Here is a 25,412-nt window from a genome sequence, read left to right as displayed (position 1 = left end):
AACACAGAAAGGTGTGATCACATCTTAAATCTGGACCTGGTGTGGACCTGGAACTGGAACACCCTGGTTCAGATACTGTCCTCTCTCTGTTCTCTCTCAGCTCCATCACCCTGGTTCAGACACTGTTCTCTCTCTGTTCTCCCTCAGCTCCATCACCCTGGTTCAGACACTGTTCTCCCTCAGCTCCATCACCCTGGTTCAGACACTGTTCTCCCTCAGCTCCATCACCCTGGTTCAGACACTGTTCTCTCTCTGTTCTCTCTCAGCTCCATCACCCTGGTTCAGACACTGTTCTCCCTCAGCTCCATCACCCTGGTTCAGACACTGTTCTCTCTCTGTTCTCCCTCAGCTCCATCACCCTGGTTCAGACACTGTTCTCTCTCTGTTCTCCCTCAGCTCCATCACCCTGGTTCAGACACTGTTCTCTCTCTGTTCTCCCTCAGCTCCATCACCCTGGTTCAGACACTGTTCTCTCTCTGTTCTCTCTCAGCTCCATCACCCTGGTTCAGACACTGTTCTCCTCAGCTCCATCACCCTGGTTCAGACACTGTTCTCTCTCTGTTCTCCCTCAGCTCCATCACCCTGGTTCAGACACTGTTCTCTCTCTGTTCTCTCTCAGCTCCATCACCCTGGTTCAGACACTGTTCTCCCTCAGCTCCATCACCCTGGTTCAGACACTGTTCTCTCTGTTCTCTCTCAGCTCTATCACCCTGGTTCAGACTCTGTTCTCTCTCAGCTCCATCATCCTGGTTCAGACTCTGTTCTCTCTGTTCTCTCTCAGCTCTATCACCCTGGTTCAGACTCTGTTCTCTCTCAGCTCCATCATCCTGGTTCAGACTCTGTTCTCTCTGTTCTCTCTCAGCTCTATCACCCTGGTTCAGACTCTGTTCTCTCTCAGCTCCATCATCCTGGTTCAGACTCTGTTCTCTCTGTTCTCTCTCAGCTCTATCACCCTGGTTCAGACTCTGTTCTCTCTCAGCTCCATCACCCTGGTTCAGACTCTGTTCTCTCTGTTCTCTCTCAGCTCTATCACCCTGGTTCAGACTCTGTTCTCTCTCAGCTCCATCATCCTGGTTCAGACTCTGTTCTCTCTCAGCTCCATCACCCTGGTTCAGACTCTGTTCTCTCTCAGCTCCATCGCTATACTAAGTACTTCCTCTATGAACAGTTAGATGTAGTAACTGTTTTGATGACATGATGAGATCAATTAAGAAAACAACCTCTACATGTTGTGATGATGTTTCCACTTCACAGAGCCCTCTGTCTGGAGATGCACCCCTGGCTGATAGGACCTTTACATTGATTAAGGTTCAATATTTTCTTGGTTTATAATGACATGTCTTTCTTGCTACATGTTGATATCATGCCCTCACTTTTCACAGATGTAGAAAGTGTTTCAGCACTCTGGACAGAGCTGGTTGGAGATATGATATGATATGACCCTACAGAGCTGGTTGGGGATATGATATGATATGACCCTACAGAGCTGGTTGGGGATATGATATGATATGACCCTACAGAGCTGGTTGGGGATATGATATGATATGACCCTACAGAGCTGGTTGGGGATATGATATGATATGACCCTACAGAGCTGGTTGGGGATATGATATGATATGACCCTACAGAGCTGGTTGGGGATATGATATGATATGACCCTACAGAGCTGGTTGGGGATATGATATGATATGACCCTACAGAGCGGGTTGGGGATATGATATGATATGACCCTACAGAGCTGGTTGGGGATATGATATGATATGATATGACCCTACAGAGCTGGTTGGGGATATGATATGATATGACCCTACAGAGCTGGTTGGGGATATGATATGATATGACCCTACAGAGCTGGTTGGGGATATGATATGATATGACCCTACAGAGCTGGTTGGGGATATGATATGATATGACCCTACAGGGCTGGTTGGGGATATGATATGATATGACCCTACAGAGCTGGTTGGGGATATGATATGATATGATATGACCCTACAGAGCTGGTTGGGGATATGATATGATATGACCCTACAGGGCTGGTTGGGGATATGATATGATATGACCCTACAGAGCTGGTTGGGGATATGATATGATATGACCCTACAGAGCTGGTTGGGGATAGGATATGATATGATATGACCCTACAGAGCTGGTTGGGGATATGATATGATATGACCCTACAGAGCTGGTTGGGGATATGATATGATATGACCCTACAGAGCTGGTTGGGGATAGGATATGATATGATATGACCCTACAGAGCTGGTTGGGGATATGATATGATATGACCCTACAGAGCTGGTTGGGGATATGATATGATATGACCCTACAGAGCTGGTTGGGGATATGATATGATATGACCCTACAGAGCTGGTTGGGGATAGGATATGATATGACCCTACAGAGCTGGTTGGGGATAGGATATGATATGACCCTACAGAGCTGGTTGGGGATAGGATATGATATGACCCTACAGAGCTGGTTGGGGATAGGATATGATATGACCCTACAGAGCTGGTTGGGGATAGGATATGATATGACCCTACAGAGCTGGTTGGGGATATGATATGATATGACCCTACAGAGCTGGTTGGGGATATGATATGATATGACCCTACAGAGCTGGTTGGGGATATGATATGATATGACCATACAGAGCTGGTTGGGGATATGATATGATATGACCCTACAGAGCTGGTTGGGGATAGGATATGATATGACCCTACAGAGCTGGTTGGGGATATGATATGATATGATATGACCCTACAGAGCGGGTTGGGGATATGATATGATATGATATGACCCTACAGAGCTGGTTGGGGATATGATATGATATGACCCTACAGAACTGGTTGGGGATATGATATGATATGACCCTACAGAGCTGGTTGGGGATATGATATGATATGACCCTACAGAGCTGGTTGGGGATATGATATGATATGACCCTACAGAGCTGGTTGGGGATAGGATATGATATGACCCTACAGAGCTGGTTGGGGATAGGATATGATATGACCCTACAGAGCTGGTTGGGGATATGATATGATATGATATGACCCTACAGAGCTGGTTGGGGATAGGATATGATATGACCCTACAGAGCTGGTTGGGGATATGATATGATATGATATGACCCTACAGAGCTGGTTGGGGATATGATATGATATGACCCTACAGAGCTGGTTGGGGATATGATATGATATGACCCTACAGAGCTGGTTGGGGATATGATATGATATGACCCTACAGAGCTGGTTGGGGATATGATATGATATGACCCTACAGAGCTGGTTGGGGATATGATATGATATGACCCTACAGAGCGGGTTGGGGATATGATATGATATGACCCTACAGAGCGGGTTGGGGATATGATATGATATGATATGACCCTACAGAGCTGGTTGGGGATATGATATGATATGACCCTACAGAGCTGGTTGGGGATATGATATGATATGACCCTACAGAGCGGGTTGGGGATATGATATGATATGACCCTACAGAGCTGGTTGGGGATATGATATGATATGACCCTACAGAGCGGGTTGGGGATATGATATGATATGACCCTACAGAGCTGGTTGGGGATATGATATGATTTGACCCTACAGAGCTGGTTGGGGATATGATATGATATGACCCTACAGAGCTGGTGGGGATATGATATGATATGACCCTACAGAGCTGGTTGGGGATATGATATGACCCTACAGAGCTGGTTGGGGATATGATATGATATGACCCTAAAGAGCTGATTGGGGATTTGATATGACCCTAAAGAGCTGATTGGGGATTTGATATGACCCTACAGGGCTGATTGGGGATATGATATGACCCTACAGAGCTGATTGGGGATATGATATGACCCTACAGAGCTGATTGGGGATATGATATGACCCTACAAGGCTGAATGGGGATATGCTATGACCCTACAGATATGGTTGGGAATATGATATGATATGATTTGACCCTACAGGGCTGATTGGGGATATGATATGATATGACCCTACAGAGCAGGCTGGGGATATGAAATTATATAATATGACCCTACAGACCTGATTTGGGATATAATATGATATGACCCTACAGAGCTGATTGGGTATATAATATGACATGATTTGACCCTACAGAGCAGTTTGGGGATATGATATGACCCTACAGAGCTGGTTGGGGATAGGATATGATATGACCCTACAGAGCTGGTTGGGGATATGATATGACCCTACAGAGCTGATTGGGGATATGATATGATCTGACCCTACAGTACTGGGTGGGGATATGATATGACCCTACAGAGCTGTTTGGGATATGATATGATTTGACACTACAGAGCTGGTTGTAAAGAGGGGATATGATATGATATGACCCTACAGAGCGGGTTGGGGATATGATATGATATGACCCTACAGAGCTGGTTGGGGATATGATATGATTTGACCCTACAGAGCTGGTTGGGGATATGATATGATATGACCCTACAGAGCTGGTTGGGGATATGATATGATATGACCCTACAGAGCTGGTTGGGGATAGGATATGATATGACCCTACAGAGCTGGTTGGGGATAGGATATGATATGACCCTACAGAGCTGGTTGGGGATAGGATATGATATGACCCTACAGAGCTGGTTGGGGATAGGATATGATATGACCCTACAGAGCTGGTTGGGGATAGGATATGATATGACCCTACAGAGCTGGTTGGGATTATGATATGATATGACCCTACAGAGCTGGTTGGGGATATGATATGATATGACCCTACAGAGCTGGTTGGGGATATGATATGATATGACCATACAGAGCTGGTTGGGGATATGATATGATATGACCCTACAGAGCTGGTTGGGGATAGGATATGATATGACCCTACAGAGCTGGTTGGGGATATGATATGATATGATATGACCCTACAGAGCGGGTTGGGGATATGATATGATATGATATGACCCTACAGAGCTGGTTGGGGATATGATATGATATGACCCTACAGAGCTGGTTGGGGATATGATATGATATGACCCTACAGAGCTGGTTGGGGATATGATATGATATGACCCTACAGAGCTGGTTGGGGATATGATATGATATGACCCTACAGAGCTGGTTGGGGATAGGATATGATATGACCCTACAGAGCTGGTTGGGGATAGGATATGATATGACCCTACAGAGCTGGTTGGGGATATGATATGATATGATATGACCCTACAGAGCTGGTTGGGGATAGGATATGATATGACCCTACAGAGCTGGTTGGGGATATGATATGATATGATATGACCCTACAGAGCTGGTTGGGGATATGATATGATATGACCCTACAGAGCTGGTTGGGGATATGATATGATATGACCCTACAGAGCAATTCAGTTTGTCTGTGATGTGTATGCCCAGAGCTGAACTTAAACGTGGGATATGATATGATATGACCCTACAGAGCTGGTTGGGGATATGATATGATATGACCCTACAGAGCTGGTTGGGGATATGATATGATATGACCCTACAGAGCGGGTTGGGGATATGATATGATATGACCCTACAGAGCGGGTTGGGGATATGATATGATATGATATGACCCTACAGAGCTGGTTGGGGATATGATATGATATGACCCTACAGAGCTGGTTGGGGATATGATATGATATGACCCTACAGAGCGGGTTGGGGATATGATATGATATGACCCTACAGAGCTGGTTGGGGATATGATATGATATGACCCTACAGAGCGGGTTGGGGATATGATATGATATGACCCTACAGAGCTGGTTGGGGATATGATATGATTTGACCCTACAGAGCTGGTTGGGGATATGATATGATATGACCCTACAGAGCTGGTGGGGATATGATATGATATGACCCTACAGAGCTGGTTGGGGATATGATATGACCCTACAGAGCTGGTTGGGGATATGATATGATATGACCCTAAAGAGCTGATTGGGGATTTGATATGACCCTACAGGGCTGATTGGGGATATGATATGACCCTACAGAGCTGATTGGGGATATGATATGACCCTACAGAGCTGATTGGGGATATGATATGACCCTACAGAGCTGATTGGGGATATGATATGACCCTACAAGGCTGAATGGGGATATGCTATGACCCTACAGATATGGTTGGGAATATGATATGATATGATTTGACCCTACAGGGCTGATTGGGGATATGATATGATATGACCCTACAGAGCAGGCTGGGGATATGAAATTATATAATATGACCCTACAGACCTGATTTGGGATATAATATGATATGACCCTACAGAGCTGATTGGGTATATAATATGACATGATTTGACCCTACAGAGCAGTTTGGGGATATGATATGACCCTACAGAGCTGGTTGGGGATAGGATATGATATGACCCTACAGAGCAGTTTGGGGATATGATATGACCCTACAGAGCTGATTGGGGATATGATATGATCTGACCCTACAGTACTGGGTGGGGATATGATATGACCCTACAGAGCTGTTTGGGATATGATATGATTTGACACTACAGAGCAGTTTGGGGATATGATATGATTTGACCCTACAAAGCTTGTTGGGATATGATATGATATGACCCTAGAGAGCAGTTTGGGGATATGATATGACCCTACAAAGCTGATTGGGGATATGATATGACCCTACAGAGCAGTTTGGGGATATGATATGACCCTACAGAGCTGGTTGGGGATATGATATGACCCTACAGTACTTGTTGGGGATATGATATGATATGACCCGACAGGGCTGGTTGGGGATATGATATGTTATGACCCTACAGAGCTGGTTGGGGATATGATATGACCCTACAGTACTTGTTGGGTATATGATATGATATGATCCTACAGAGCAGTTTGGGGATATGATAAGATATGACCCTACAGAGCTGGTTGGGGATATGATATGACCCTACAGTACTTGTTGGGGATATGATATGACCCGACAGGGCAGGTTGGGGATATGATATGACCCTACAGAGCTGGTTGGCATATGATATGATATGACCCTACAGAGCAGGTTGGGGATATGATATGATATGACCCTACAGAGCTGGTTGGGGATATGATATGACCCCGCAGAGCTTGTTGGGATATGATATGACCCTACAAAGCTGATTTGGGATATGATGTGACCCTACAGAGCAGTTTGGGGATATGATATGACCCTACAGAGCTGGTTGGGGATATGATATGACCCTACAGAGCAAGTTGGGGATATGATATGACCTGACAGGGCAGGTTGGGGATATGATATGACCCTACAGAGCTGGTTGGCATATGATATGATATGACCCTACAGGGCTGGTTGGGTATATGATCTGATATGATACGACCCTACAGTAATCAAATCAAATCAAATGTTATTTGTCAGATACACATGGTTAGCAGATGTTAATGCGAGTGTAGCGAAATGCTTGTGCTTCTAGTTCCGACAATGCAGTAATAACCAACAGGTAATCTAACTAACAATTCCAAAACTACTGTCTTATACACACAAGTGTAAGGGGATAAAGAATATGTACAAAAAGATAAATGAATGAGTGATGGTACAGAGCGGCATAGGCAAGATACAGTAGATGGTATCGAGGACAGTATATACATATGAGATGAGTATGTAAACAAAGTGGCATAGTTAAAGTGGCTAGTGATACATGTATTACATAAAGATGCAGTAGATGATATAGAGTACAGTATATACGTGTACATATGAGATGAATAATGTAGGGTATGTAAACATTATATTAGGTAGCATTGTTTAAAGTGGCAAGTGATATATTTTCCATCATATCCCATCAATTCCCATTATTAAAGTGGCTGGAGTTGAGTCAGTGTGTTGGCAGGTAGTTTGCCCCCGGTGATGCGTTGTGCAGACCTCACTACCCTCTAGAGAGCCTTACGGTTGTGGGCGGAGCAGTTGCCGTACCAGGCGGTGATACAGCCCGCCAGGATGCTCTTGATTGTGCATCTGTAGAAGTTTGTGAGTGCTTTTGGTGACAAGCCGAATTTCTTCAGCCTCCTGAGGTTGAAGAGGCGCTGCTGCGCCTTCTTCACGATGCTGTCTGTGTGGGTGGACCAATTCAGTTTGTCTGTGATGTGTATGCCGAGGAACTTAAAACTTGCTAACCTCTCCACTACTGTTCCATCGATGTGGATAGGGGGGTGTTCCCTCTGCTGTTTCCTGAAGTCCACAATCATCTCCTTAGTTTTGTTGACGTTGAGTGTGAGGTTATTTTCCTGACACCACACTCCGAGGGCCCTCACCTCCTCCCTGTAGGCCGTCTCGTGGTTGTTGGTAATCAAGCCTACCACTGTTGTGTCGTCCGCAAACTTGATGATTGAGTTGGAGGCGTGCGTGGCCACGCAGTCGTGGGTGAACAGGGAGTACAGGAAAGGGCTCAGAATGCACCCTTGTGGGGCCCCAGTGTTGAGGATCAGCGGGGTGGAGATGTTGTTGCCTACCCTCATCACCTGGGGGTGGCCCGTCAGGAAGTCCAGTACCCAGTTGCACAGGGCGGGGTCGAGACCCAGGGTCTCGAGCTTGATGACGAGCTTGGAGGGTACTATGGTGTTGAATGCCGAGCTGTAGTCGATGAACAGCATTCTCACATAGGTATTCCTCTTGTCCAGATGGGTTAGGGCAGTGTGCAGTATGGTTGAGATTGCATCGTCTGTAGACCTATTTGGGCGGTAAGCAAATTGGAGTGGGTCTAGGGTGTCAGGTAGGGTGGAGGTGATATGGTCCTTGACTAGTCTCTCAAAGCACTTCATGATGACGGATGTGAGTGCTACGGGGCGGTAGTCGTTTAGCTCAGTTACCTTAGCTTTCTTGGGAACAGGAACAATGGTGGCCCTCTTGAAGCATGTGGGAACAGCAGACTGGGATAGGGATTGATTGAATATGTCCGTAAACACACCAGCCAGCTGGTCTGCGCATGCTCTGAGGGCGCCGCTGGGCCTGCAGCCTTGCGAGGGTTAACACGTTTAAATGTTTTACTCACCTCGGCTGCAGTGAAGGAGAGGCCGCATGTTTTGGTTGCAGGCCGTGTCAGTGGCACTGTATTGTCCTCAAAGCGGGCAAAAAGTTATTTAGTCTGCCTGGGAGCAAGACATCCTGGTCTGTGACGGGGCTGGTTTTCTTTTTGTAATTCGTGATTGACTGTAGACCCTGCCACATACCTCTTGTGTCTGAGCTGTTGAATTGAGATTCTACTTTGTCTCTATACTGACGCTTAGCTTGTTTGATTGCCTTGCGGAGGGAATAGCTACACTGTTTGTATTCGGTCATGTTTTTGGTCACCTTGCCCTGATTAAAAGCAGTGGTTCGCACTTTCAGTTTCACGCGAATGCTGCCATCAATCCACGGTTTCTGGTTTGGGAATGTTTTAATCGTTGCTATGGGAACGACATCTTCAACGCACGTTCTAATGAACTCGCACACCGAATCAGCGTATTCGTCAATGTTGTTGTCTGACGCAATACGAAACATATCCCAGTCCACGTGATGGAAGCAGTCTTGGAGTGTGGAATCAGATTGGTCGGACCAGCGTTGAACAGACCTCAGCGTGGGAGCTTCTTGTTTTAGTTTCTGTCTGTAGGCAGGGATCAACAAAATGGAGTCGTGGTCAGCTTTTCCGAAAGGAGGGCGGTTGGGGATATGATGTGACCCTTCAGTACTGGTTGGGGATATGATATGACATGACCCTACAGAGCTGGTTTGGGATATGATATGAACCTACAGAGCTAGTTGGGGATATGATATGATATGACCCTACAGAGCTGGTTGGGGATATGATATGATATGACCATACAGAGCTGGTTGGGGGTATGATATGATTTGACCCTACAGTACTTGTTGGGGATATGATATGATATGACCCTACGGGGCTGGTTGGGGATATGATATGATATGACCATACAGAGCTGGTTGGGGGTATGATATGATTTGACCCTACAGTACTTGTTGGGGATATGATATGACCCTACGGGGCTGGTTGGGGATATGATATGATATGATATGACCCTACAGAGCTGATTGGGGATATGATATGACCGTACAGAGCTGATTGGGGATATGATATGATATGACCGTACAGTAGTTGTTGGGGATATGATATGACCCAAAAGGGCTGGTTGGGGATATGATATAATATGATATGACCCACAGAGCTGGTGGGGATATGATATGACCTTATAAAACTGGTTGGGGATATGATATGATATGACCCCACAGAGCTGGTGGGGATATGATATGATATGACCCTACAGGGCTGGTTGGGGATATGATATGATATGACCCTACAGAGCTGGTTGGGGATATGATGTAATATGATATGACCCTACAGAGCTTTTTGGGGATATGATATAATATGATATGACCCTACAATTACTGGTTGGGGATATGATATGATATGATATGATATGACCCTACAGGGCTGGTTGGGGATATGATATGATATGACCTTATAGAGCTGGTTGGGGATATGATATGATATGACCCCACAGAGCTGGTGGGGATATGATATGATATGACCCTACAGAGCTGTTTGGGGATATTATATGATATGACCCTACAGGGCTGGTCGGGGATATGGTATTATATAACCCTACAGAGCTGGTTGGGGATATGATATAATATGATATGACCCTACAGAGCTGGTTGGGGATATGATATGACCCTACAGTACTGATTGGGGATGTGATATGATATGAAATGGCCCTACAGAGCTGGTTGGGGATATGATATGATATGACCTTACAGTACTGATTGGGGATGTGATAAGATATGACCCTACAGTACTGGTTGGGGATGTGATATGATATGAAATGACCCTACAGAGCTGGTTGGGTTATGATATGATATGACCCTACAGAGCTAGTTGGGATATGATATGACCCTACAGAGCTGGTTGGGTTATGATATGATATGACCCTACAGAGCTAGTTGGGATATGATATGACCTTACAGAGCTGGTTGGGGATATGATATGATATGACGCTACAGAGCTGCTCGGGATATGATATGACCTTACAGAGCTGGTTGGGGGTATGATATGATTTGACCCTACAGTACTTGTTGGGGATATGATATGACCCTACAGAGCTGATTGGGGATATGATATGACCCTACAGAGCTGATTGGGGATATGATATGATATGATATGACCGTACAGTAGTTGTTGGGGATATGATATGACCCAACAGGGCTGGTTGGGGATATGATATAATATGATATGACCCACAAAGCTGGTGGGGATATTATATGACCTTATAAAGCTGGTTGGGGATATGATATGATATGACCCCACAGAGCTGGTGGGGATATTATATGACCTTATAAAGCTGGTTGGGGATATGATATGATATGACCCCACAGAGCTGGTGGGGATATGATATGATATGATATGACCCTACAGGGCTGGTTGGGGATATGATATTATATAACCCTACAGTACTGGTTGGGGATATGATATGATATGACCCTACAGAGCTGGTTGGGGATATGATATAATATGATATGACCAAATCAAATCAAATCAAAACAAATTTTATTTGTCACATACACATGGTTAGCAGATGTTAATGCGAGTGTAGCGAAATGCTTGTGCTTCTAGTTCCGACAATGCAGTAATAACCAACAAGTAATCTAACTAACAATTCCAAAACTACTGTCTTATACATAGTGTAAGGGGATAAAGAATATGTACATAAGGATATATGAATGAGTGAGGTACAGAGCAGCATAGGCAAGATACAGTAGCTGATATCGAGTACAGTATATACATATGAGATGAGTATGTAAACAAAGTGGCATAGTTAAAGTGGCTAGTGATACATGTATTACATAAGGATGCAGTCGATGATATAGAGTACAGTATATACGTATGCATATGAGATGAATAATGTAGGGTAAGTAACATTATATAAGGTAGCATTGTTTAAAGTGGCTAGTGACATATTTACATTTCCCATCAATTCCCATTATTAAAGTGGCTGGAGTTGAGTCAGTGTCAGTGTCAGTGTGTTGGCAGCAGCCACTCAATGTTAGTGGTGGCTGTTTAACAGTCTGATGGCCTTGAAATAGAAGCTGTTTTTCAGTCTCTCGGTCCCAGCTTTGATGCACCTGTACTGACCTCGCCTTCTGGATGATAGCGGGGTGAACAGGCAGTGGCTCGGGTGGTTGATGTCCTTGATGATCTTTATGGCCTTCCTGTAACATCGGGTGGTGTAGGTGTCCTGGAGGGCAGGTAGTTTGCCCCCGGTGATGCGTTGTGCAGACCTCACTACCCTCTGGAGAGCCTTACGGTTGAGGGAGGAGCAGTTGCCGTACCAGGCGGTGAAACAGCCCGCCAGGATGCTCTCGATTGTGCATCTGTAGAAGTTTGTGAGTGCTTTTGGTGACAAGCCGAATTTCTTCAGCCTCCAGAGGTTGAAGAGGCGCTGCTGCGCCTTCTTCACGATGCTGTCTGTGTGAGTGGACCAATTCAGTTTGTCTGTGATGTGTATGCCGAGGAACTTAAAACTTGCTACCCTCTCCACTACTGTTCCATCGATGTGGATAGGGGGGTGTTCCCTCTGCTGTTTCCTGAAGTCCACAATCATCTCCTTCGTTTTGTTGACATTGAGTGTGAGGTTATTTTCCTGACACCACACTCCGAGGGCCCTCACCTCCTCCCTGTAGGCCGTCTCGTCGTTGTTGGTAATCAAGCCTACCACTGTTGTGTCGTCCGCAAACTTGATGATTGAGTTGGAGGCGTGCGTGGCCACGCAGTCGTGGGTGAACAGGGAGTACAGGAGAGGGCTCAGAACACACCCTTGTGGGGCCCCAGTGTTGAGGATCAGCGGGGAGGAGATGTTGTTGCCTACCCTCACCACCTGGGGGCGGCCCGTCAGGAAGTCCAGTACCCAGTTGCATAGGTCCGGGTCGAGACCCAGGGTCTCGAGCTTGATGACGAGCCTGAAGGGTACTATGGTGTTGAATGCCGAGCTGTAGTCGATGAACAGCACTCTCACATAGGTATTCCTCCACCCTCGGATTCCACCCTCGGATTCTCAGAAGTGAACACATCCTGTGAAAGGGTTCGGTAACTCCGGTGCCTTCCCAAAGTATTCAGACCCCTTGACTTTTTCCACATTTTGTTATGTTAGCCTTATTCTACAATTGATTCAATAATTGTTTTTCATCAATCTACACACCATAATGACAAAGCAAAAAACAGGTTTTTAGAAATGTTTGCTAATTTATAAAAATAAAAAACAGAAATATCACATTTACATAAGTAATTCAGACCTTTTACTCAGTAATTTGTTGAAGCACCTTTGGCAGCAATTACAGCCTCGAGTCTTCTTGGATATGACGCTACAATCTTTGCACACCTGTATTTGGGGAGTTTCTCTCAGTCTTCTCTGCAGATCCTCTCAAGCTCTGTCAGGTTGGATGGGGAGCGTTGCTACACAGCTATTTTGAGGTCTCTCCAAGTCCGGGCTCTGGCTGGCCCACTAAACAACATTCAGAGACTTGTCCCGAAGCCACTCCTGCATTGTCTTGACTGTGTGCTTAGGGTCGTTGTCCTGTTTGAAGTTGAACCTTCACCCAAGTCTGAGGTCCTGGGTACTCTGGAGCAGGTTTTCATCAAGGATCGTTCTATACTTTGCTCCATTCATCTTTCACTCAATCATGTCGAGTCTCCCCGTACCTGCCCTCCAGACTGGCACTATGCTGGGTCCTGGCACTAGGTATCCTCCAGACTGGCACTATGCTGGCTGCTGGCCCCAGGTATCCTCTGGACTGGCACTATGCTGGCACCAGGTACCCTCCAGACTGGCACTATGCTGGGTCCTGACACCAGGTATCCTCCAGACTGGCACTATGCTGACACCAGATACCCTCCAAACTGGCATTATGCTGGCCCCAGGTACCCTCCAGACTGGCACTATGCTGGCACCAGGTATCCTCCAGACTGACATCAGGTATCCTCCAGACTGGCACTACGCTGTGTCCTGACACCAGGTACCCTCCAGACTGGCACTATGCTGGCTGCTGGCACCAGGTATCCTCCAGACTGGCACTATGCTGGCTCCAGGTATCCTCCAGACTGGCACTATGCTGGTACCAGGTACCCTCCAGACTGGCACTATGCTGGCTGCTGGCCCCAGGTATACTCCAGACTGGCACTATGCTGGCACCAGGTACCCTCCAGACTGGCACTATGCTGGCTGCTGGCACCAGGCACCCTCCAGACTGGCACCATGCTGGCTGCTGGCACCAGGTAACCTCCAGACTGGCACTATCCTGGCACCAGGTACCCTCCAGACTGGCACTATGCTGGCTGCTGGCACCAGGCACCCTCCAGACTGGCACTATGCTGGGTCCTGACACCAGGTATCCTCCAGACTGGCACTATGCTGGCACCAGGTACCCTCCAGACTGACACCAGGTATCCTCCAGACTGGCACTATGCTGGGTCCTGACACCAGGTACCCTCCAGACTGGCACTATGCTGGGTCCTGACACCAGGTACCCTCCAGACTGGCACTATGCTGACACCATGTACCCTCCAGACTGGCACTATGCTGGCTGCTGGCACCAGGTATCCTCCAGACTGGCACTATGCTGGCCCCAGGTATCCTCCAGACTGGCACTATGCTGGGTCCTGACACCAGGTACCCTCCAGACTGACACTATGCTGACACCATGTACCCTCCAGACTGGCACTATGCTGGCTGCTGGCACCAGGTATCCTCCAGACTGGCACTATGCTGGCCCCAGGTATCCTCCAGATGGGCACTATGCAGGCACCAGGTACCCTCCAGACTGGCACTATACTGGCTGCTGGCACCAGGTCCCCTCCAGACTGGCACGATGCTGGCACCAGGGACCCTCCAGACTTGCACTATGCTGGGTCCTGGCCCCAAGTACCCTCCAGACTGGCACTATGCTGGCTGCTGGCACCAGGTGCCCTCCAGACTGGCACTATGCTGGGTCCTGGCCCCAGGTACCCTCCACACTGGCTCTATGCGTGCTGCTGGCACCAGGTACCCTCCAGACTTGCACTATGCTGGGTCCTGGCCCCAGGTACCCTCCAGACTGGCACTATGCTGGCGGCTGGCACCAGGTACCCTCCAGACTGGCACTATGCTGGGTCTTGACACCAGGTACCCTCCAGACTTGCACTATGCTGGGTCCTGGCCCCAGGTACCCTCCAGACTGGCACTATGCTGGCTGCTGGCACCAGCTACCCTCCAGACTGGCAGTATGCTAGGCCTTGACACCAGGTACCCTCCAGACTTGCACTATGCTGGGTCCTGGCCCCAGGTACCCTCTAGACTGGCATTATGCTGGCCCCAGGTACCCTGCAGACTGGCACTATGCTGGCACCAGGTATCCTCCAGACTGGCACTACGCTGTGTCCTGACACCAGGTACCCTCCAGACTGGCACTATGCTGGCTGCTGGCACCAGGTATCCTCCAGACTGGCACTATGCTGGCTCTAGGTATCCTCCAGACTGGCACTATGCTGGTACCAGGTACCCTCCAGACTGGCACTATTCTGGCTGCTGGTCCCAGGTATACTCCAGACTGACACCAGGTATCCTCCAAACTGGCACTGCGCTGGGTCTTGATACCAGGTACCCTCCAGACTGGCACTATGCTGGCTGCTGGCACCAGGTAACCTCCAGACTGGCACTATGCTGCCTGCTGGCGCCAGGTATCCTCTAGACTGGCACTATGCTGGGCTCTGACACCAGGTATCCTCTAGACTGGCACTATGATGGCACCAGGTACCCTCCAGACTGGCACTATGCTGGCACCAGGTACCCTCCAGACTGGCACTATGCTGGCTGCTGGCACCAGGCACCCTCTAGACTGGCACTATGCTGGGTCCTGACACCAGGTACCCTCCAGACTGGCACTATGCTGGCACCAGGTATCCTCCAGACTGGCACTATGCTGGCTGCTGGCACCAGGTACCCTCCAGACTTGCACTATGCTGGGTCCTGGCCCCAGGTACCCTCCAGACTGGCACTATGCTGGCTGCTGGTACCAGGTACCCTCCAGACTGGCACTATGCTGGGTCTTGACACCAGGTACCCTCTAGACTGGCACTATGCTGGGTCCTGTCACCCTCCTGACTGGCACTATGCTGGCCCCAGGTACCCTCCAGACTGGCACTATGCTGGGTCCTGACACCAGGTACCCTACAGACTGGCACCAGGTACCCTCCAGACTGGCACCAGGTACCCTCCAGACTGACACCAGGTACCCTCCAGACTGACACCAGGTATCCTCCAGACTGGCACTATGCTGGGTCCTGACACCAGGTATCCTCCAGACTGGCACTATGCTGGGTCCTGGCACCAGGTACCCTCCAGACTGACACCAGGTACCCTCCAGACTGACACCAGGTACCCTCCAGACTGGCACCAGGCTTTTTTTGACCCATCTAGACTGGCGCTATGCTGGGTGCTGCCACCAGGTACCAGGGCTTTTGTGACACATCAAGACTGGCACTAAGCTAGGTTAATGATCTGAGAATCCCTGCCATCATTACATCATGCATACCCAGTATTTCTCTGCTTGGCCAGTGTAGTCTGTCATCTGGGCCCAGACTGGCCAAGTCATTGCTCTGGGACATAGTGCCATAGTGGGACATAGTGCCATAGCTTTGAAGACATCAAAGGGCTTTGAGCTTGTGTCTGCGACTGTCTTCCTACTTGAGCTTCCAGGGGGTCTGAATGTTAAACTGACAACAATATCTTCATGGGCATGTAGCTTCAATGTAGCTTCAATCAGCTCCATGAATGTAGTGTTTCTCAGGAGTCTGAGGCATTACCATACTAAGCTGCTGTGCTCCCAGGGCTTCTGATGATTACCCACCTGACTCCAGCCTGTCTGAGGGGAGGAGGGTGGGGGGAGTGAGGGAGGGGAGAGAAGGGGGAATTTAATCATTAAGAATAGGGTGAGGGTAGAAGAGCGAGAGATAGACAGTGAGGGGGATATGAGAGGAGGGGGAATGGAATCATTAAGAACAGAGAGAGAGGTGAGTGAGCAAGAGAAGGGGATATTTTTATTTTACCTTTATTTAACTAGGCAAGTCAGTTAAGAACAAATTCTTATTTTCAATGAGGGCCTCGGAACAGTGGGTTAACTGTCTTGTTCAGGGGCAGAACAACAGATTTTTACCTTGTCAGCTCGGGGATTTGATCTTGCGATTTTTCAATTACTGGCCCAACGCTCGAACCACTAGGCTACCTGCCCCAAAATGGTTGGAGAGAGGGAGATGGGGGAGAGAGAGAGAGATGGGGGGGGAGAAGGGGGAATGCAATAATTAAGAACAGTGTGAGGGTAGAGAGAGACAGGGGGAGGAGGGGGGATATGAGAAATGTGAGAATGGAATCGTTAATGAGAGAGAGAGAAATAGTGTAATGAATAAAAAGGGTGCGGCTTCTGTCTGGGAAGGAGAGAGATGATGTCATTCAGTGGATGGGGGGTAGACTGAAAGAGAGAGATGGAGACAGACTGAAAAAGAGATGGAGACAGACTGAAAGAGAGAGATGGAGACAGACTGAAGAGAGATGGAGACAAACTGAAGAAAGGGAGATGGAGACAGACTGAAAGAGGGAGTTGGAGAGAGACAAAGAGATAGATGGAGACAGACTGAAGAGAGCTCGAGACAGACTGAAAGAGATAGATGGAGACAGACTGATAAAGAGATGGAGACAGACTGAAAGAGAGAGATGGAAACAGACTGAAGAGAGATATGGAGACAGACTGAAAGAGAGATATGGAGACAGACTGAAGAGAGATGGAGACAGACTGAAGAGAGATGGAGATAGACTGAAAGAGAGAGATGGAGACAGACTGAAAGAGATAGATGGAGACAGACTGAAAGAGAGAGATGGAGACAGACTGAAAGAGAGAGATAGAAACAGACTGAAGAGAGATGGAGACAGACTGAAAGAGAGATATGGAGACAGGCTGAAGAGAGATGGAGATAGACTAAAAGAGAGAGATGGAGACAGACTGAAAAAGATAGATGGAGACAGACTGAAAGAGAGAGATGGAAACAGACTGAAGAGAGATGGAGACAGACTGAAGAGAGATGGAGACAGACTGAAAGAGAGATATGGAGACAGACTGAAAGAGAGATATGGAGACAGACTGAAGAGAGATGGAGACAGACTGAAAGAGAGAGATAGAGACAGACTGAAAGAGAGAGATGGAGACAGACTGAAAGAGAGAGATGGAGACAGGCTGAAGAGAGATGGAGATAGACTAAAAGAGAGACTGGAGACAGACTGAAAAAGATAGATGGAGACAGACTGAAAGTTATAGATTCAAACAGACTGGAGATGGAGACAGACTGAAGAGAGATGGAGACAGACTGAAAGAGAGATCTGAGACAGACTTCCTGGTCCTATGGAGACAGACTGAAAAGATGGAGACAGACTCCAGTTATATTGTCAAGACAGACTGAGAGATAGACAGACTGAAAGAGAGAGATGGTCCAGACTGGTCAGATGGAGACAGACTGGAGATGGATCAGACTGAAAGAAAGATGGAGACAGAGTCAGAAAGAGAGAGAATGCAGAGAGACTAGACTACCAACCTCCAAAAGGGATTGCCCAGTTATATTTTCAATCCCTGGTCCTATCACACTTAGAGTACTGTCCGGTTATCTGGTCAATTCCTGGTCCTATCACATAAAGAGAACTGTCCAGTTATATTGTCAATCCCTGATCCTATCACACTTAGAGTAGTGTCCAGTTATCTGGTCAATCCCTGGTCCTATCACACTTAAAGTACTGTCCAGTTATATGGTCAATCCCTGGTCCTATCACACTTAGAGTATTGTCCCTGGTCCTATCACACTTAGAGTACTGTCCCAGTCCTATATGGTCACTGTCCCTGGTCCTATCACACTTAGAGTACTGTCCCTGGTCCTATCACACTTAAAGTACTGTCCAGTTATATGGTCAATCCCTGGTCCTATCACACTTAAAGTACTGTCCAGTTATATGGTCAATCCCTGGTCCTATCACACTTAGAGTACTGTCCCTGGTCCTATCACACTTAGAGTACTGTCCGTGGTCCTATCACACTTAGAGTACTGTCCCTGGTCCTATCACACTTAGAGTACTGTCCCTGGTCCTATCACACTTAGAGTACTGTCCCTGGTCCTATCACACTTAGAGTACTGTCCCTGGTCCTATCACACTTAGAGTACTGTCCCTGGTCCTATCACACTTAGAGTACTGTCCCTGGTCCTATCACACTTAGAGTACTGTCCCTGGTCCTATCACACTTAGAGTACTGTCCAGTTATATGGCCAATCCCTGGTCCTATCACACTTAGAGTACTGTCCCTGGTCCTATCACACTTAGAGTACTGTCCCTGGTCCTATCATACTTAGAGTATTGTCCCTGGTCCTATCACACTTAGAGTACTGTCCAGTTATATGATCTGCACCAAAGATATAAAAAAGCTCCAAATGCCTCAAAACAGGGCTGCCAGATTATCTCTTCATTGCTCAAAACAGGTCAAGGTATGAATATTATCCAAAGCATCAGAATCTCTCATGGTTTCACTTTAAAAACAAATTACTATCTAATCTTCTGATTTTCTTTAGGAATGTTGTATTAGATTTTTTTTAAACAGTATTTGTCAGGCCAGTTAGTACATACTAGCAACACGCATAACCACCAAACCAGACAGGTAAATTCAAGGCATCCAAGCCAAGGACAAATGGCCTTAAATCTACAGTTTTATATCGAGCCATAGTTGAATGGAACTCTTTACCAATCCATATTTCACAGGCAAAAAGTAAATCTACCTTCAAGAAAAAAATGTAAGAACATCTAATGTGATAGACCATATGACTGGACAGGAAATAGAAATAACATCTAATGTGATAGACCATGTGACTGGACAGGAAATAGAAAGAACATCTAATGTGATAGACCATATGACTGGACAGGAAATAGACAGAACATCTAAAGTGATAGACCATGTGACTGGACAGGAAATAGAAAGAACATCTAATGTGATAGACCATGTGACTGGACAGGAAATAGAAAGAACATCTAATGTGATAGACCATGTGACTGGACAGGAAATAGACAGAACATCTAATGTGATAGACCATGTGACTGGACAGGAAATATAAATAACATCTAATGTGATAGACCATGTGACTGGACAGAAAATAGAAAGAACATCTAATGTGATAGACCATATGACTGGACAGGAAATAGACAGAACATCTAATGTGATAGACCATGTGACTGGACAGGAAATAGAAAGAACATCTAATGTGATAGACCATGTGACTGGACAGGAAATAGAAAGAACATCTAATGTGATAGACCATATGACTGGACAGGAAATAGAAAGAACATCTAATGTGATAGACCATGTGACTGGACAGGAAATAGAAAGAACATCTAATGTGATAGACCATGTGACTGGACAGGAAATAGAAAGAACATCTAGTGTGATAGACCATGTGACTGGACAGGAAATAGACAGAACATCTAATGTGATAGACCATATGACTGGACAGGAAATAGACAGAACATCTAATGTGATAGACCATATGACTGGACAGGAAATAGACAGAACATCTAATGTGATAGACCATATGACTGGACAGGAAATAGACAGAACATCTAATGTGATAGACCATATGACTGGACAGGAAATAGACAGAACATCTAATGTGATAGACCATATGACTGGACAGGAAATAGAAAGAACATCTAATGCGTAAGACCATATGACTGGACAGGAAATAGAAAGAACATCTAATGCGTAAGACCATATGACTGGACAGGAAATAGAAAGAACATCTAATGCGTAAGACCATATTACTGGACAGGAAATAGAAAGAACATCTAATGCGTAAGACCATATGACTGGACAGGAAATAGAAAGAACATCTAATGCGTAAGACCATATGACTGGACAGGAAATAGAAAGAACATCTAATGCATAAGACCATATTACTGGACAGGAAATAGAAAGCATCAACTGAATGCTAGATGTGTTAAATTCAGTTGACTCAGGAGTACAGTGTGCAGTGATGTGTCCTATAAGGAGCATGGCCGAATGGTAAAGTACATCTAGCCACCCGAGAGCACCCTTACCTGCTGAAAATATATGAATGAAAGTATTTTAATTCATTATGGAATTCATTATTCATTAATTCATTAAAATAGAAAGAACATCTTAATGGGTTTAAGATCCCCATATGACTGGACTCTTCCTGGGGAAATGGAGAAAGAACATCTTCCTGGGGTTTAAGACCATATGACTGGGGTTTACAGGAAAGTTAGCCAAAAGAACATCTTCCTGGGGTTTAAGATCCCCATTAGTTACTGGCAGCACTCTTCCTGGGGAAATGGAGAAAGAACACTCTTCCTGGGGTTTATTATGGATCCCCATTAGTTCCTGCCAAGCAGCTGCACTCTTCCTGGACAGGGGGTTTATTATGGATCCTCATTAGTTCTGTCAAGGCATATGACTCTTCCTGGGGTTTAATGGATCCCCATTAGACCATATGACTGACTCTTCCTGGGGTTTATTATGAAATAGAAAGAACACTCTTCCTGGGGTTTAATGATCCCCATAAGACCATACTCTTACTGGGGACAGGATCCCCATTAGAAAGCTGCACTCTTCAACTGAATCCCCTAGTTGTGTTAAATTCAGTACTCTTCCTGGGGTTTCATGGATCCCCAGTTACAGTGTGCAGCTGATGTGGATCCCCATTAGTTCCTGCCAAGCAGCTGCTACTCTTCCTGGGGTTTATTATGAATCCCCATTAGTTCCACCCGAAGCAGCTGCTACTCTTCCTGGAAATTATGATCCCCATTAGTTCCTTCAAGGCAGCAGCTACTCTTCCTGGGGTTTATTATGGATTTAGTTTCACTCTTCCTGGGGTTCATTATTCCCCATTAATTCATTAATTCATTATTGGGGTTTATTATGGATCCCCATTAGTTCCTGCCAAGGCAGCAGCTACTCTTCCTGGGGTTTATTATGGATCCCCATTAGTTCCTGCCAAGGCAGCAGCTACTCTTCTTGTTGTCCAGCAACATTAAGGCAGTAATATACAATTTAAAATATTACATGACATTACATTTCATAACACTTTTCACAACACATTAATTGTTCCCTCAGTCCACTACTCTACAATGACATATCACCAATACAAAATTAATGTGTACGTGTGTGTAGAGTGCGTGTCTGTGCCTGTGTGTGTGTCTCTTCAGAGTCCCCGCTGTTCCATAAGGTGCATTTGTATCTGTTTTTTAAATCTAATTCTACTGCTGCATCAGTTACTTGAAGTGGAATAGAGTTCCATGTAGTCATGGCTCTATGTAGTACTGTGTGCCTTCCATAGTCTGTTCTGGACTTGGGGACTGTGAAGAGACCTCTTGTGGCATGTCTTGTGGGGCATGCATGGGTGCCCGAGCTGTGTGCCAGTAGTGTAAACAGACAGCTCAGTGCATTCAGCATGTCAACACTTCTTAAAAAACAATTAGTGAGGAAGTCAATCTCTCCTTTACTTTGAGCCATGAGAGATTGGCAGGCACATCTCTGTGTACATTTAAGGGCAAGCCGTGTTTCCCTGTCTAAGCAAATTTAAATGTTCCTAAATTCCTCTTTGCGGCACCTGACCACAAGATTGAACAGTAGTCCAGGTGTGACTAAACTAGGACCTGTAGGACCTGCCTTGTTGATAGTGCTGTTAAGAAGGCAGAGCAGCGCTTTATTATAGACAGATTTCTCCCATCTTAGCTACTGTTGTATCAATATGTTTTGACCATGACAGTTTACAATCCAGGGTTACTCCAAGCAGTTTAGTCACCTCAACTTGGTCAATTTCCACATTATTCATTACAAGATTTAGTTGAGGTTTAGCGTTTAGTGAATGATTTGTCCCAAATACAGTGCTTTTTGTTTTAGAAATATTTAGTCCTTCTGATTCCTTGCCACCCATTCTGAAACTAACTGCAGCTCTTTGTTAAGTGTTGCAGTACCATGTACAGTAAGCTATAGGCCCAATACATGATCACCACATACTGGCTTTGCTTGAATTTACCTGCCAATGCATTGTAGTTCGGGACAAATGTAAAATTATATTGCAAAATTTGAGGTAGGGTATATGATCCCACCGGTAATAGATCCATTGTTGTATTACTTGTGAGGCACAGCTGAGTGAGCATACATTTAAATAGTTGGCTTTTTGTTACTGGGTGCCTGCATCTGATGGTCAGTCTCAGCGGAGGGAGAGAGCAGCAGACTGAGGGTCCGTCTCAGCGGAGGGAGAGAGCAGCAGACTGAAGGTCCATCTCTCAACATCCCTCCGCTCTCCCTTTCCTCCACTGACCAAAAACGGCACACCGCATTATTTCTGCCTCATGCACAAATTCATGTTGTTACTCCTATGAACAGAGAAAGTATATTAAATAAGACCCAAGCCGCTACTATTAACAACAACACCTATAGATACACTTTCCTCCTCATTCATTACTGCTGCAGTGCTTGTTGTAGCGCTGAGTGGAAATAGGAAGAACGCGCATTTTATGGCTTATAAAAGTGTTGAATACAAAGTGTTGACAGTGCTGAGTTAGAACTTAAACTCATAAAAACAGCAGCTCTTTGCTGTATTCGTTAAGTCTCTAGTCATGGTTGTCTTGAAAACAAGACTCCCTAAATTTTATCAGCATATCGATTGCGCAACCAGGGGTGGAAAGACCCTGGATCATTGTTACTCTAACTTCCGCGACGCATATAAGGCCCTGCCCCGCCCCCCTTTCGGAAAAGCTGACCACGACTCCATTTTGTTGATCCCTGCCTACAGACAGAAACTAAAACAAGAAGCTCCCACGCTGAGGTCTGTCTAACGCTGGTCTGACCAAGCTGACTCCACACTCCAAGACTGCTTCCATCACGTGGACTGGGAGATGTTTCGTATTGCGTCAGACAACAACATTGACGAATACGCTGATTCGGTGTGCGAGTTCATTAGAACGTGCGTTGAAGATGTCGTTCCCATAGCAACGATTAAAACATTCCCTAACCAGAAACCGTGGATTGATGGCAGCATTCGTGTGAAACTGAAGGAGCGAACAACTGCTTTTAATCAGGGCAAGGTGTCTGGTAACATGACTGAATACAAACAGTGCAGCTATTCCCTCCGCAAGGCTATCAAACAAGCTAAGCGCCAGTACAGAGACAAAGTAGAATCTCAATTCAACGGCTCAGACACAAGAGGCATGTGGCAGGGTCTACAGTCAATCACGGACTACAGGAAGAAACCCAGCCCAGTCACGGACCAGGATGTCTTGCTCCCAGGCAGACTAAATAACTTTTTTGCCCGCTTTGAGGACAGTACAGTGCCACTGACACGGCCTGCAACGAAAACGTGCAGTCTCTCCTTCACTGCAGCCGAAGTGAGTAAGACATATAAACGTGTTAACCCTCGCAAGGATGCAGGCCCAGACGGTATCCCCAGCCGCGCCCTCAGAGCATGCGCAGACCAGCTGGCCGGTGTGTTTACGGACATATTCAATCAATCCCTATACCAGTCTGCTGTTCCCACATGCTTCAAGAGGGCCACCATTGTTCCTGTTCCCAAGAAAGCTAAGGTAACTGAGCTAAACGACTACCGCCCCGTAGCACTCACATCCGTCATCATGAAGTGCTTTGAGAGACTAGTCAAGGACCATATCACCTCCACCCTACCTGACACCCTAGACCCACTCCAATTTGCTTACCGCCCAAATAGGTCCACAGACGATGCAATCTCAACCACACTGCACACTGCCCTAACCCATCTGGACAAGAGGAATACCTATGTGAGAATGCTGTTCATCGACTACAGCTCGGCATTCAACACCATAGTACCCTCCAAGCTCGTCATCAAGCTCGAGACCCTGGGTCTCGACCCCACCCTGTGCAACTGGGTACTGGACTTCCTGACGGGCCGCCCCCAGGTGGTGAGGGTAGGCAACAACATCTCCTCCCCGCTGATCCTCAACACTGGGGCCCCACAAGGGTGCGTTCTGAGCCCTCTCCTGTACTCCCTGTTCACCCACGACTGCGTGGCCACGCACGCCTCCAACTCAATCATCAAGTTTGCAGACGACACAACAGTGGTAGGCTTGATTACCAACAACGACGAGACGGCCTACAGGGAGGAGGTGAGGGCCCTCGGAGTGTGGTGTCAGGAAAATAACCTCACACTCAACGTCAACAAAACTAAGGAGATGATTGTGGACTTCAGGAAACAGCAGAGGGAACACCCCCATCCACATCGATGGAACAGTAGTGGAGAGGGTAGCAAGTTTTAAGTTCCTCGGCATACACATCACAGACAAACTGAATTG

The 25,412-nt window shown here is 46.5% G+C and overlaps 1 protein-coding gene across 1 annotated transcript in view; it reads left to right on the top strand.

The window, feature by feature from the left end:
* The window catches only part of LOC112255109 (protein Wnt-7a), a 101,396-nt gene that overhangs the window by 60,455 nt on the left and 15,529 nt on the right, over nt 1–25,412 (top strand). The gene's annotated exons all lie outside the window — the stretch shown is intronic.

Source organism: Oncorhynchus tshawytscha, linkage group LG07 (assembly GCF_018296145.1).
Source record: "Oncorhynchus tshawytscha isolate Ot180627B linkage group LG07, Otsh_v2.0, whole genome shotgun sequence".
Lineage (NCBI taxonomy): Eukaryota > Metazoa > Chordata > Actinopteri > Salmoniformes > Salmonidae > Oncorhynchus > Oncorhynchus tshawytscha.
This window is presented reverse-complemented; position numbering and strand designations above follow the sequence as displayed.